General features: G+C 30.7%; 1 pseudogene; it reads left to right on the forward strand.

Annotated features, from left to right (window-relative positions):
- The window catches only part of LOC120128867, a 32,213-nt pseudogene extending 20,576 nt beyond the window's left edge, over positions 1–11,637 (forward strand).
- The last annotated feature ends 978 nt before the right edge of the window (positions 11,638–12,615 follow it).

Below are 12,615 nucleotides of genomic sequence, written 5' to 3' on the forward strand. Positions count from 1 at the left end.
CAACCCGGATACGTGTCTTACATGTCACATTGACTTTTCAAAACCTATAATTGTACATGCAAATGAAAATTCCAACTTATATTAAATAAAACTACATAATTTATACAATTCCAATCAAAAGGTTTACAAAACTGATCAGAGCGTATACAATTCAAATCTTTAATTACATGCTAACTATATTCCATATAACAAAATACATATTATTCAAATATACTTTTCTGATATGATCTTTGGAAAGGAGAAGCTGACCTGACCTACCTATCATTGCTCCTCTTATTGCTTCTCGGAACCTATGTGTGAAATACTCACACGCTAAGTCGATGACTTAGTGAGATATACTAAAATGTATAAAGGGAAACTTAAATACTTAACAATACTATATCACTTCATATAATCATATAAATAGATCACTTCATATCATCATATCATACGAATTCATATAACAATTGCATATATATATATATATATATATATATATATATATATACTATCATTATCATAATTAACATTCTTATTATTATCAATATTATTTTCATTCATCCCTTTAATCATGTGATCTTATCCTTAACACTTATGCACATCATATCATACATTTCACAAAGCAAAGTACATAACATCACATAAAATTTATTGATGTTATCTTTTTTATTTGCCCATGGTACACTTGTGAGAAATAAAGATATATGAGTACATTGAGGTTGTGCATGAATGTTGTCACCATAGCTCGTATAAATTTCCACTAAGTGTCATGTAAAATTATCCCGAAGGACCACGTAGAAATATCCCGAAGGACCACATAGAATTCTCCTTAAGGATTACATATATATTCCAATGGACCAAATATGTGTCCCGAAGTACCGCATATATGTTCCAAAGGATTACATATATGACCCGAAGGACCACGTAGAACCCTCGACTCTTAGCATGCCAACTATACCTCTAGCTCTCATATCACATAATATGGGCATTATCATTTATGTTTGTCACATATTCACATAGTCACATGGCTTATATCTTGTTCTTGTATCTTCTCATAGACATATTTTCATATGTTCACATAGTCACAGAGCTAATCACATATACATGTACTCATAGAGCTCATATCATTTCTCGTGTAATCACTTATACCATATCATATAGCTTATACTTTGTTCTCTTATGTTCACATATATCATATAATTCCTTAGCACGTAGCTTATATCATATGTTCATATAATCCCTTATGTCCATGTCATATAACTTTATCATATTCTCATGTAATCTATAGATCATTTATACTAGTTCACATAGTTTATCACACAACATATTTTCACATAGATAATGTAACATATGCAATACATATAACCAACATACTCATATTCAAGTACTCATGCATACACAATAATCATATTAAACCCATACTTATAATCATGAATTCACGCATCCTAATATAGGAAATAGACTCTTCGCAAGTCTGATTTCCATAAAACATCATATACTAACTAGTATACACTCACCTCAGCCTCATTAGTCCAAGTCATGCACTTATCTCTTTCTTGCTCGATCTTATCTCGTTGACTCATTAGATACTTGTTTCCGATCGATATCTACACAATTATATGATTTATATGAATATCGGAGTTCAAATCGCTTATAATCAATCAATATAACTTAGGCTAAAAGAACCACTTAAATTAGCATTTCAAGCTTAATAGTATTAGTATTCTCACTATAGTACTGATACTACCCTCTTATGGTATCGATATCCCCTAGGTACCGATACCATTTTGACATTTTGTATTTATAACTTGATAATGGTATCGATACTAGACACTTGGTATAAATACCTCCTTTAACCAGTACTGATACCACTTTTTAGGTATCAATACTTCTTAAAGATTTCTTCGGGTTTTTATTTTATGGTATCGATACTGTTCCTTCAGTATCGATACCCCAAGCTCAAATTCTACTAATTTGGCTTTGAAGTATCAGTACTAGATAAACAGTACCGATACCCCATGCCCAAAACGTATTTATTTTACCTAAAAATTTTACCAAACTCACTTAAATCTTCTAATATAACCTCGTTTTAACCCTTTAGGCTTAACTACACTTATTCAAATCAACTTAGATAACTTTAATTCATCATAATATCCAATATCCCACATACACACTTGAATTCAATAATCATACCAATTTATCATCATATTCCAAATTCATTTCTAACACTTTGAATTTCTTATTTCAACTCATTACAAGTCAAATTCAACTTCAAAATCCATTTACTCCTTTTTTTTCAATAATTCACTCAAAAACTCATTTTACTTAATCTCTCATAACTTGTAAATCTTTAAGTTTCTAATTCTCTTTAAACTTCCTTAAGCTTTCCTAATGCTCCAAGAATCAAAACCAACTTTAAAATGAAAGAAACAATCAGGTTGATACCAACTCACCTTACCAATCGAGTCACGGGAAGAAGAAGATAACTAAACTAAGTCTCCAGACTTTTCTTTCATTTCCTCTCATCTCCACGTGTTATATCCCATAAAAGGAAAGATAAAAAATCTTCTTATGAAAAGACCATTATACCCTCTCATCTTTCAAACTTTGCTACTAAATCTAACATCAAGATTCTCCAATTAAGTCCTTGAACTTTTCAATTTTTTTCAAATTCAGACACCAAGTTTCAAAAACTTACATTTTAATCACTAGTCTAGTTTTTTGGATGTTACAAAAATGTACTAGTATTGTCTTCCTTATCAATTACCATGAAAATATCATTTTACAAGGAGAAGAGGTTAGGGTTGTAAAATATTTAGTTCGAGTATTGTTAAATTTGATTTGATTTAAAAAATTTAAAATTATTTCTTATTTCGATCCAAAGTTAAAATTAAAAAGTCAAAGCTCGACTCTTTTATTAGACTTAACTCGATTAAAGTCCAAACTCAAGCTCAACTTAAGCTTGAATCTCAAACTTAAACACATGAAAACTTTATATTACATTTTTTTATAAAAAAACAATATATAAATGATATTATTTTTCGATATTTTCATGATATTTTTGATGATCGGAAAATAGTTTTTTGATACTTTTATTAAGTGTCCAAGTTATTAAGTTTAGAATAATTCTGGATAAATTAGGTTTAATTTTAAAGTTCTATTATTAAGGACTAAAACCTAAGAATTATGAATTTAGTAACTTTGAGTGAAAACAAATTTTGTTTGTGGATAACTCAGTATCATCATTATTCATTTCTTATAATAATTCTCATAATTTAAACTATTTGGATTACTTAGAACATTAGATAGTAAATTGAATGATAAGGTAAGAGTGTAAGATTATTAAATTTGTGCATCATGTGATGTATCTCGAGTTATGCTATGACATGTTTCATTTGATTATAATATGTACAAGCTCATATATTGTACTCGGTAAGCCAAGTTCCAAGTCAATTGATTAATGCACGACATCATCGTTTTTTTCACTTTCACTAATAGTTATCAGTGAGTGACGAGTAATTGATTTGTTATAAATATATAGTGTTCGTAACTAAATCATTAGTTTTGAAATAGGGTAAATTACATGGTTCCTTACTCTACTTTACTTTCTCTTATATTTTGCTCATTGAACTTCTTAATTTTTCTAATTTGCTCACTGAACTTGATAGATTAAATCATTTTGCTCACTCTATTTTTAACTTTTAACGGCGTTATGACGTGGCACAGGAATCAAAATGACTTCGTTTTGAAAAATTCAAATATACTCTAAAACGATGTTGTTTTGATGAGTAAAATATGAGATAGAATAAAGTTAAATGATTCATGGTGTAATTTACCCTTTTTTCCCTATCTTCTCCATTTTCTCTTTGCCAGCCACCACGTCATTTTCATTCTAACCACCGTAAATGGTGGTTGTTCGGTCCCAAAATAGGATGGGTCGATTTGTCTCGACCCCTTGAGTCCGAATATGGTGATTGTTTCACCAAAAAATGTCTCAAAACCCATGAGTTTGGACTGAAACGTGTAACATCCCAAACATCGGGTCGGTGACCAAAAAGTTAAGAAATGAAAGTTAGTAGTTAAATTGTATTATGTTGAAAAGTATAAGGATTAATTTTGGAAATTATATTCAGGGTTTTTTACAAAGATGAAATACTTGGAGGTAAAAGAAGTATTTTTGATGGAATGAATTAAAAATCCTTTTTAGAAGAGATATTTAACATGAGTTATTGGATAAGAAGGTTTTGGAAGCTTATATTCTCTTCTTCTTTCTCTTCCCAATATCTCCATCAAAGGTACGTTCTTTTAAGAGTTGTTGGGTTCTTTAATTTTTTTGGTTTTGTTAATGAAATCTTGGGTATTATATATCCTTAAGGAAGGTTTATAGGGTGTATAGCAACAAGATAAGTGAATTTGAAAGGATTTTGTAAAATGGGTTTTGAAATGAAATTTTGAGATGGAGTAGTTTTTGAAGTTTTGTTGAGATATTTGACTTGTCATTGAGCTAATTAAAGGTTTACGAGTATTGGAAATAATTAAGAACTTGGTTGAAAACATGGTATGATTCTTAGATGTAAGTGTTTTAGTGAGAATTTAGTATGTTTAAGAGTAGTAATTGATGACAAGTTGGTTTGAATAAAAGAAGTTTAGTTTAAAGGCTTAAGGAATGATGATATAAGAGATTTAAGAGGATTTTTGGGTGATTTTTAAAGTAAAAATGGCAATTATGGGCTTCGAGTATCGGTACCATTAGAATTATAATACCCTAAATCAATTTGACATACAATCGACTTATTAGAATGCAACACGGACCCACAGGAGTGCTTAATAAAAAATTTTCTTTTAAAAATACTCGTTCAAACAATGATTTAAAAACCATTTAAATCGAATAATCCAACCATAAAAAAATTTACATCGAGGAGCTCCCAAAATAATATATCAAAATATCACAACCCATGTTTCCAAAATAAGTTACGACTCGAATATACAAGGGTTTACAAATGATACATACCCTCTAAAGATTTACTCGAGATGTACTTGTTAGAGTATGCCCAAAGACCAATCATATGATGATTGTAATAATATATTTATTTACAGATTTTATTGAATAAAGGCATTGCCAATATTATTTTCAGTTATATGTCTATGTTTAACATAAACTGAAAGATAATAAAATCCATATAATAACATTACTAAAAGATCTATAGTCAAGTATTATTATGGGCATGGACAATAATAATACGCTTAAGACTAACATGTTATTATTGATGACAAAGAGTTGTCATTGACATAGAGATGTCAGAATTGATACATGATTATATTGTTAGAGAATAATGTATTGGAATGACCCATCATGAGCATATGTCTTGGATTATTATGTAACAGTCATAACATTGCTCATGGTGATGACTATATGTATGATCCTCATACCTGAGATCAAAGTCGTCCCAATATATCTTGTTGTATGTTTTGATACAGTTAAACATGCTTCGTAACTGGTTTCACTATAAAGACTGTTATTGAATATATCTCGATATATGTAGTGGGGTGTGTATGGTTAAGATAGGATTTGTCTTTCCTACATAATAGGAAATATATCACAGGCCACTTGATTGAGTGAGACTAGAAATGCATGGCCATGCTCGAATAAGTTGTTATGTGATATCACAAATTATTCGTTAATTATAATCTACTGTAGATATCAAGAAACAATAGATGGGCTATGTAACAACCATATCTCGTGTACTCTTTCGTATATGAGATATAGAGGTCACATCATGTTATAAAACTTTTTTCTCCATTGAAAATACGTAAAAATTTGTTTTGATTTGCTCAACTACAAAATATGATGTTTATAAAGGCAACATACTAAAACTATCACTTTAGTACATTAAAAAATATTTACTATAGTTTAATTACATGCCAACTAAGTTCTCAAAATGAATAAGATTGGCATAATGTTACTGGTGAGTCAACCTTTAATTAATGAGAGCTGCTGCAACAGCTACATTCCTTACGCAACTAATCCTTGTTTTTACCTACGCGTGAAATAAACACACGTTAAGTAATTACTTAGTGAGACATAATACTGCAATGATATTACAATTATACAACAATATCCTATGAATACTTAATAAAGAATTTAATTTTGTTATTTATAAGGACAAGTTAAGCCATTCTTAGTTAAACCATAATTCTTTCATACCATCATGGAAATTATTCATATTATTCCTATCATATCCTTTTGTATATTATCCCCTTGATTCTTTATTTACCCAGTATACATTGCATGTGAAAGTACTATACATGTATTTCACCAAGGTGCTCATTGATCATATATCTTTTATAATCCTTATGGTGGCACCTTAATTACTATTAACACACTGGTTTCTATTTTCATTTGGGGTGTCCTTTCATACCCATTATATTTTGTTTACATTTTTCCTTCATAAAATTCCTTCATACTAATTATATATAGTTTTTCTTTTTAACATATATATATATATATATATATATATATATATATATATATATATATATATATATAATATATATATATTATCCTTTTGTATCACTTATATACCATTCATATCACTTTACATTATAATTTCTTTATTCTCTTACACAATAGTGTTTAACGTTCGTCTAACTGGCATAATTGACACATTTCTACCAATGCACAGTTAGGCCGTTATTCTTTTACTCAACGGTACTTAACCGTTCATCTAACTGGCATAATTGACATATTTCTGCCAATTGCACAATTAGGCCATTTTTCTTTTACTCAACGGTACTTAACCGTTCATCTAATTGGCATAATTGACATATTTCTGCCAATTACACAATTAGGCCATTATTCTTTTACTCAACGGTACTTAACCGTTCATCTAACTAACATAATTGACATATTTCTATCAATTCCATAGTTAGGCCATTTTTCTTTTACTCAACGGTACTTAACGTTCATCTAACTGGCATAATTGACACCTTTCTGCCAATTGCACAGTTATGCCATTATTCTTTTACTCAACAGTACTTAACCGTTCATCTAACTGCATAATTTACACCTTTCTGTCATATGCACAGTTAGGCTTCAAATGTACTTAGCATTTCATCTAACTGGCATAAATGACACTTTTCTGTCATATGCACAGTTAGGCCTCAAAGGTACTTAGCCTTTCATCTAACTGACATAAATGACACCTTTCTGCCATATGCACAGTTAGGCCTCAAAGGCACTTAGCATTTCATCTAACTGGCATAAATGACACATTTCTATCATATGCACAGTTAGACCTTTATTCTTTTACTATAGAGCAGTTTATACTATAATAATCATTCATCATATCAATTAACCCTTTCCATCATTATACCTTCTATGGTTTATTCCCATACTGCCAGTGTACTAATACCTCAATTTTACTATAATTTACATGGATTACTCATCCAATACAATTACGACAATTCACCTTCTATTATGAACTTCTGAAAATTTCATCTCTCACGAGATCTTTCAATTCAATTTGTATTCTATAATTTACATCCCTAGTGCTAATATCATCATTTATCAATCATTTATAAAATTTATGTGGTTTGCATACTTATTACTAATATAAAGAATAATTTCCTTATTATGCAGTGCTTATGTTTATACCCATATTTTTCCCATACTGAAATTCATACACTTAGTATGAATTTCTTATCATTTAGCACATTAGGTGCCCGATACAAAAATTCATACACTTAGTATGAATTTCTTATCATGTTAGCACACGAAGTGCCCTATACGGAAATTCATACACTTAGTATGAATTTCTTAACATTTTTCACATGAAGTGCCATTTGGTAAATCACCATACTTACATTAATCAGTCTACAACTATAACTACTGTAGCATATACGTACATAATTAAATGCACTCACCTGACTTTCTTCACTATGTATCCCAAATATAAAGCTGATTACTCTGGTACTTTGGTTCCGATTTTTAGAGCTATGGAGGATAGCAAACCCACGGGGAAGAAGGAAGAAGAAGAAAATAGCTTCTCAAGCTTACTTTCCCCTTTTTTATTTAAATCCCTAATTTAAATGGGTTTTAAATTCATTTCACTCTAAAAGACTAACATGCCCTCTTTATTCATCTATTTCTACAATTTAGTTCAAACACTATTCCAATTCATTTTCTTATCTTTTACCAATTATTCAAATAAATCTTCAATTTTTAATTATTTTTAAATTAGTCACTGACCTACTATTTAGGGTATTACAAGAATAGTATTGATACTTCAAGGGATAAATTTGTGTAATTATTAAGGGAAGTATCGATACCAGTTGAAGAGGGTATCGATACTGTGAGGGTAGTATCGATACCAAGATGATGGTATCGATACTATTTTTAAGATACGATTATAGAATGCCAAATTGGTATCGGTACCATGATGAGGTATCGATACCCATGAAGGGTAGTATCGGTATTGTAGAGATGGTATCGACACTTCTAGGCATGAAATGGAAATTTAGAGTTTCTTGCATCACAAGTTATTTGATTAGATTTAAGCGATTTAAAGAACGATATTGATTTTTGATTTGTTTTGTGTAGTGATTGAACGAAATCGACTTTCGATTAGCTCAACATATTAAGTATCGATTCGAAAGGTTTAAGGATTTGGATTAGACTTCAGTGAGGCAAAGAAGAGTGCAACTTCTCGGTTTTGTAACAGAATTGAGGAAGGCTTGCGATAAACCAACCTCAGTGTTTTCGATCGAAAACTTTATAATTTCTTTTATGTTATATTGTAATATGTTATTCAATCTCTATTATACAAGCTATGTTTTATAATTATATGACTATGGAAATGGGAACTTTGAACAAGTGAATGTGAAAAGACTCTATGAGAGACATACTATGTGAATAAGAAACACTTCGAATAATGATTGAACATAATTATGTGATTAATAGCCCTAAGTATATGCATGAGGATTAGAGGTATAGTTGGCATGCCAAGAGTCGAGGGTTTTATGTGGTCCTCCAGGACAATTATGTGGTCCTTCGGGACAAATATGTGGCACTTCGGTGCAACCCTATGTGGTATTTCGATACAAACTTATGTGGTCATTCGGGACAATTATGTGGCACTTCGGTGCAAATTACGAGCTGTGGTGACAGCATTAGTGCACAACCTCATAGTACTCAAATACCTACAGTTCTAAGTAGTAAAAATTGGGCATTTGAAACCAAGTTAAATAAAGTGAAATATATATATATAAGTATACCTTTGGGATATGGAAAATAAGTTGAAACTCTTTATAAAATATTTCGATTATTAAGATTAGCACTCTTAGTATTTACCTCACTAAGTCATCGACTTAGTGTGTGATTTTCTCATGCGTAGGTTTGAAGAAAACAGAAGATTGAGTTATCGTGGATATCATATCACTTGAAGATCATATCAGGACAAATTAAATGTAGGTTTTTGTGTTAATTTTGTAAACTGTTGGCATGTATTATACTTTTAATTTGAAATGCTCTGATCGATTTTGTAAACTCCTATATTTTGGTAATTATGTAAATTATTAAGTTTTTTTTTATGTAAATATGTATGTGAAATGATTATCTAATTAAAGAAGTTTGTACCTTTTTATCTTAATTAATTTTTTTAATTTTGTTCCTATTTGTGAATTGCATATGTTTTGAAAAGTCAAATGTAACACCTCAGATTCGTATCCGGGTCGGGTACGGGTCAGGGGTGTTACAAAACGTTTTAGTTTCCTCAATTTTAATCTCAAATTTGTGGACTTCGAAGCAACTTCCGACAAAATAGAGGTCAGATTTGAACTCACAATGTAGAGGCGAAGCGACCCATCTCATTTTGAGACCAAACGACCACCATCTACGGCAGTCAACTGTGGCCGCTGGCGGTATCCAGCTACCTTATGTTTTTATTTTATTTTTTAATTATTTTATATTAAATAACAATAAAAATGCCACTCATCAACCATTAGAGGCAAAACAGGGGAGTGAGCAAAATGATTCAATTTGTAAAGTTCAGTGAGAAAATTAGAAAAATTGAAAGTTCGATGAGAAAAAATAGGAGAAAGTAAATTAGAGTGAGGAACGATGTAATTTACCCTTTGAAATATCAATGGGAAAATGAGAAACTTATTCAAATAAAAGTGACTATTTATATAATTTACCATTTTTTAATAATTATAAACTCTAATGATTAAGGGTGAGCAAAACTTGATTCAATTGGAAAAATAAATATTTTTGACTTGACTCGAAAAATTTAACTCGAATTAACTTCGATTTTTAATTTTATAAACTCAATTTGATTGAATGTTTTTAAAAGTCAAAATTTTCAAACTTTAATCATAATTATATAAAATATTTTTAAAAAATAAATTTTATAAAATATATATTTCAAAAATACTTGATTGAATGTTTTTGAAATATAATTTTTATATTTTTATCAATAATAAATTTTAAATAATAATGAATAAAAACTAAAAAAATTGACCAAGAAATTAATAATAGACAAATTCCATGGGACAAAATAGTAATTTTTAAACATTTTTATTCAATAAAAATATTATAAAAAATTAAAATTTTATGTTGCATACAATTGAAAATATTATATTTTTATAATATTTTCATTTGTGTCTATTCTTTTTTTTCTTTAGATTCTTTCATAATATTTTAAATATTCATAATTAAATTTAAAAATGAATTCAAACAACTCAAAATTATTCAACTCAAATTGAATTATATAAAACATAAATTGAATCGAAAAAAATTTAAAATAAATTTAAATTATAAAATATAATTTATCAATTGAAATAATTCAAAAAAAATTAATTCGATTTAATTAAACACTCACTCCTACTCATGACAACCCCAAAGCGCGTGGATAATTCCGTAATTTTCAGAACCAGCGGGATTGGGCCATACGCTTTCCCACCTCTCTCTTCCCTTTGCATCCTCACCTGCTCAGACTCCATCACCATTTCTAAAAGAAACGAAGCTAAAAATGGAATTTCCACAAAAACCCATGTCCAAAAAGGTAATTTGGAGTTGGACCTCTGCTCTTGTCGGAGCAGCCTCGGCCATGGCGGCGTCCGCTTTCATCAGCGCCAAACCAAGGGACCCAACTTTCCACCTCATATCCATCAAACTCACTTCCTTCAAGATCAACCTCTCCAACATCAACACCGACCTAATCCTCACCGTCCACGTCACCAACCCAACATCACCCCCATCCATTACTCCTCCACCGCCATGTCCATCTTCTACGACGGCTCCTTCCTCGGCTCCGCTCACGTGCAAGCCGGCTCGCAGCCGCCGTGGTCTTATCATCGGGTTCTGGAGTTGCCGGCTCGGCTGGAGTAAGTTCTTCGCTGACGTAGCGAGAAGAGAAATAGTGCTTGCTGCTAAGGTGGAAATCAGCGGTACGGCTAAGGTGGTGTGGTGGGATTATAGGTTTTAAGGTACACGTGGAGTGTCATGTTACCGTTTATCGCATTTTTCTTGATGTGATTGAGCAGGAAAATAATTCCCATTTAGAGATTTTTCACTTATTCATAATTGCGTCAAGTTGGATCTGCTTTTGATCTATGGCGATTTTGTTTTTTTTGCATAAAATTACATCAAGAACTTGAGTATCCCATTCAAGCAAAGTTCTGTTTTCGAAGCATACGCACTGAAAATAACCAAACTTTGGGAATTAAATAATGAAATTAATGGCTGCCTTCATTGCCATTTGTGTGGTGTAGGGGAGCCCTTGTTTTATGTCCAGCGAAGCAGCCGACATCATGATCTGATATTTATATATGGTCAAAAACAGCAGCATAAAATGAAATTGTAACCAGGGATGAAAGAAGTGTCATATGCTAGAGAGTTAATTTCTATAAATTTAAGAGTAAATGAATTTGTAAAATTCTAAAAATAAAAATATATTATTAATAGAAAATATTATACTATAATTTCAAATTTTTAGAAAAATGACTACTGTGACTCGTTCTTTTTTAATCTATCTTTGATCATACTAATAACAATAGACCATGATTGTAATTTAACAGATAATGTTTAATTGTAATAGAAAGAGGTGTTATTCATGTTATTGTTCTTGTTATAATATATTTTAAAAAAATCTCTATTATTGTTCTACAATTATAATGTATTACAATAAATTACACAAGTTTTAATTTTTTTACGACTACGATATATAATAATTTCAATAACAGTCGTTATAAATGTAATTACAATGGATACAACTTGATCGAAAGATCAGCTATAACTGCAATTTAAATCAACCTCAATTGCTTTTCCAAGAAACGTTTGCTTGTAGATTACAATCTGGAAATTTGGACGATCACATGACTTATAGAAGTTGTGTGCATCCTTAAATAAGGCGGGCCAGTAGGAGCCAAATTGGAGGACCTTTGCAGCAGTCCTCATTCCACCAAAGTGCCCTCTACACGGGGATGTATGGCAATGAAAATGATCTCCTTGTGTTCTTCTTCGGGGATGCACCTCTGGAATATTTGGTCATCACATTGTTTGAATAAGAAGGGTTCATCCTAATAATAGTGGCATACATCATGTCGAAACTTTTTTCGGCCATGGCTAGATAAATATGG

This window comes from Hibiscus syriacus, unplaced genomic scaffold (genome assembly GCF_006381635.1).
Source record: "Hibiscus syriacus cultivar Baekdansim isolate YM2019G1 unplaced genomic scaffold, ASM638163v2 tig00001644_pilon, whole genome shotgun sequence".
Classification (NCBI taxonomy): Eukaryota; Viridiplantae; Streptophyta; class Magnoliopsida; order Malvales; family Malvaceae; genus Hibiscus; species Hibiscus syriacus.